This window comes from Schistocerca piceifrons, chromosome 10 (genome assembly GCF_021461385.2).
Source record: "Schistocerca piceifrons isolate TAMUIC-IGC-003096 chromosome 10, iqSchPice1.1, whole genome shotgun sequence".
In the NCBI taxonomy this organism is placed as follows: Eukaryota; Metazoa; Arthropoda; class Insecta; order Orthoptera; family Acrididae; genus Schistocerca; species Schistocerca piceifrons.
In genome coordinates, this window is record NC_060147.1 from 25,260,576 (window position 1) to 25,264,811 (window position 4,236).

General features: G+C 49.8%; 1 pseudogene; it reads left to right on the plus strand.

Annotated features, from left to right (window-relative positions):
* Positions 1-2,547: 2,547 nt before the first annotated feature.
* LOC124719339 lies at positions 2,548-2,665 on the plus strand (annotated as a pseudogene).
* The last annotated feature ends 1,571 nt before the right edge of the window (positions 2,666-4,236 follow it).

The window sequence follows — 4,236 nt, forward strand, 5'->3', positions numbered from 1 at the left end:
GCCTTGGTGCCAATGATGGTCGTATGCGTGTTTGGCGCCGTGCAGGTGAGCGCCACAATCAGGACTGCATACGACCGAGGCACACAGGGCCAACACCCGGCATCATGGTGTGGGGAGCGATCTCCTACACTGGCCGTACACCACTGGTGATCGTCGAGGGGACACTGAATAGTGCACGGTACATCCAAACCGTCATCGAACCCATCGTTCTACCATTCCTAGACCGGCAAGGGAACTTGCTGTTCCAACAGGACAATGCACGTCCGCATGTATCCCGTGCCACCCAACGTGCTCTAGAAGGTGTAAGTCAACTACCCTGGCCAGCAAGATCTCCGGATCTGTCCCCCATTGAGCATGTTTGGGACTGGATGAAGCGTCGTCTCACGCGGTCTGCACGTCCAGCACGAACGCTGGTCCAACTGAGGCGCCAGGTGGAAATGGCATGGCAAGCCGTTCCACAGGACTACATCCAGCATCTCTACGATCGTCTCCATGGGAGAATAGCAGCCTGCATTGCTGCGAAAGGTGGATATACACTGTACTAGTGCCGACATTGTGCATGCTCTGTTGCCTGTGTCTATGTGCCTGTGGTTCTGTCAGTGTGATCATGTGATGTATCTGACCCCAGGAATGTGTCAATAAAGTTTCCCCTTCCTGGGACAATGAATTCACGGTGTTCTTATTTCAATTTCCAGGAGTGTACTTAAACCTAACTAACCTAAGGACATCTCACACATCCATGCCCGAGGCAGGATTCGAACCTGCGACCGTAGCGGTCACACGGTTCCAGAGTGAAGCGCCTAGAACTGCTTGGCCATCCCGGCTGGCGTTCTTTCCTCAGCTTGCCTGAGAGAGAGTGAGCATCTCTGCAGTTTAGGACTTAGCAAACGGAACAATTGAGCTTGGAGATAGAAAGTTTTCGTTCAGCTATGTACTGAGCAAGATAGCTAGGAGTGAATAGACGAGCGCAGTGTTGCAGCACCACGAGGCCGGCCGACGTCCTCACGACGACGACGCCCCGCCACAATGAATTCGGTGATATTGCGCTCACTCCGGCCACTGATTAATTTGTTGGATCCCGCCAGCAAAGTTTCCATGAGGGTTCCATGGGCCATGTATTGTAGAATTCTTCTCGCACTTCGCATTACACCTGGGTCAGTCGATAGGAATTAATTTTGATTTATCACGCTTTACTCCACGTTAACGCAATTTATTCCCGCTGCCTGTTAGGAGAGTCATGTAATGTGATGACTGAAGGTCGGGAGTTAAAATAAATTTGTGCTAATCGACTGCATCCGTTTGCCATCAAATAGTTGAAATCCCAAGTCACTTTCTTAATTAATTTTATGTTCAACATTTACATCTGGTGTTCAGTAGCTGAATATAACATCAATGTGCACCACTTTTAATTAAAAGGGATCAATTCTGAATCAATTAATGTCAACACTGCCACTGCAGTTCAATCAGGAGTCACAAGGCCTTATTACTTTCTTTGCGTTATCCGATATTGCGGCAGTTTTGCACTCTCTGTTGATCTGTTAGTCAATTAGCTGGGGTGAACACACACCAAAGCCAGATAAGTGACAGGTGGTGTGTTACAGCTCTTTAGGGGAGGATACAAGAGCTCTCTTGGCATTTGTTCCCATTCCTCAGTAAGAGTGGCGTGGAAGCGAGCAAGTGTCTTTGGTGGAGGCTGACAGGATGCAGTTCGCCTTCCTACTGCATCCCAGGCATGTCCTAACGATTCAGACCTTGGGACCTCGCTGGCCAGTCCATGCGACAGATATCGCCACCTTCAAGAAATTCGTCTACCAGACCAGCTTGATGCAGACGGGAGTTAACGTCCACAAAGACCAACTGCACCTCTGAAAAGGCGAACATTTGGTAGTAGTACCCGATCTGTGTACCTCTGAGCGTTTACAGTGTACCTCCGACCACCAGTGGAGTGTGTAGCTCCGTACAGCCATTCGCCATGATGGCTCACCACTCCATGATGCCATCAGCATCACTCCAGTTTCTTTCCACGACATTCCTGGATTTTTATTGGCTACCAGGTTTTCTCCAGAGTAATGTGCGACGAGAATCATTTTACAAACTGAAATAGTATTCATTTACAAAAGGCACATCCCACCCATTATTCGGGGTCCAAATGTAATGTTGCCAACTGCAGAGTACACGGGCCCGCCTGTGGGCTGGAGTGAGTGTGATCCACACGGCCGGACGCCTGGCAAACAGTCCTGCTGTTGTGAGTCTCTGATGTACGGTTTGTCAGAAAACAGCAACCAATCACCTTGCAGGTGTACTCCGATTTCGTCTGGCAGATATCAGTCCTGCTGATGGGTTATTATTCGTGCTCGTCCTTCTACTGGTCTACGACGAACGTCTCTTGTGTCTCGAAATTGCCGCCAAACCGTGGAAATGTACTCTGTGGTCCATCCAAGGATACTGAGACTTCATTCTGTGTCTGGCCTACTTCCAGTATTCCACCCTGCAAAAGATGGTCCAAATGATGTCTTTGTGGTATTACGTTACCCACTTAATCAAGATGGCAACGGCCTTGCCGCAGTGGATACACCGGTTCCCGTGCGATCACCGAAGTTAAGCGCTGTCGGGCGTGGTCGGCACTTGGATGGGTGACCATCCAGGGCGCCTTGCGCTGTGGCCATTTTTCGGGGTGCACTCAGCCTCATGATGCCAATTGCAGAGCTACTCGACCGAATAATAGCGGCTTCGGTCAAGAATACTATCATAACGACCGGGAGAGTGGTGTGCTGACCCTACGCCCCTCCTATCCGCATCCTCCACTGAGGATGACACGGCGGTCGGATGATCCCGGTGGGCCACTCGTGGCCTGAAGACGGAGTGCTTTTTTTTTCTTCATCAAAATGCTGACGATGAATGGCCAACCAAGACTGAGGCTAGAGTGGTCTCGTGTAGTGTTCGTGTTTGCCTTCCGGTAATGCCGCTGTTCATAGCATGGAGTGCTCCTTTCGTATACAGAACGAACAAGTAGGTTCAAATGGCTCTATGGTACTTAATATCTAAGGTCATCAGTCCCGTGGACGAAGAACTACTTAAAACTAACTAACCTAAGGACATCACACACATCCATGCCCGAGGCAGGATTCGAACCTGCGACCGTAGCGGTCGCGCGGTTCCAGACTGAAGCTCCTAGAACCGCTCGGCCACAGCAGCCTGCGAAGAAGTAGGGTTCGTAGGTAAATATATACGACGATATTGGATGATTGCTCACATTCTCTCTTTATACTTTCAATCTTCTCTAGATTATGAGTAATTTTTGGACACTAGTGTAGTAATGCCATAAGACCACCGCCATAGCAGACTCTGCTGCCTGCAAGAAATCTCTCGCCCTGGCACGGACCTACCACCAGGCCTGGCAGAGAGAGGATTTCCACCTGGGGAACTGCTGCCCTTGGAACTTACCGGTGGCTACGGAAGGGCAATTTCTCAGGCATTCGCCCAAGAAACGAAGGCAGCGGCAGCCGCAGCAGCGGCAACGGCGATAGCTCCGTGAACCGCACCCTCGCCAGCTAAGCTTTTCAAAAGCGGATAGGGTGGTGCGGTAGGTGGGCGGGGCTACCGTATCTCAAACCGCAAGTCAAGGAGCAGCGGCGCTCGCCACATCTTAGACTGAAAAGCGCATTCCGGTCGCTTTGAGGGGGCGCAAAGATATCTGCCGGCAGGGAGAGGTGGGCAGACGTTAAGTTAAAGGGCGGCAGGACTGGGCCGAATACTGAACCGTGTTCGGACGGGCGCTCGCTTTAATCGCGTTTCGCCCAGCGCCCTCGTCTTTTAGTGTAATTCCAACTTTCTAAGTTTTCGGCACAAACGTTAGTGCCAAGTGTCTGCTTTTATATTTCCGTGCTGTGGGGGTTTAAACATCCGTCTTGGCACTACACAGCAGATGCGTAACTCCACAAAACCAATCAGGGATTTCACTCAGACGCAGTTTCCGGCAAATACTACAAGGTATCGACAAGAAACGTCACTGATTCCCAAACACAAATTAAAAAAAAAAAAAAAAAAAAAAAAGAGATTGCGGTTGGCGGCATCATGTAAAGAAATTCATAACTTTCGAACGTTTTTTTTTTCGTGTTGTTACGAGGGGCGTTTGAAAAGTCTGTGCAAAAATAAAAACTACTTACGTGTTTGGGGTAAACCTTTTCTATTTTGCGACATAGTCTCCTTTTAGACTTACACACTTCGTCCAACGCC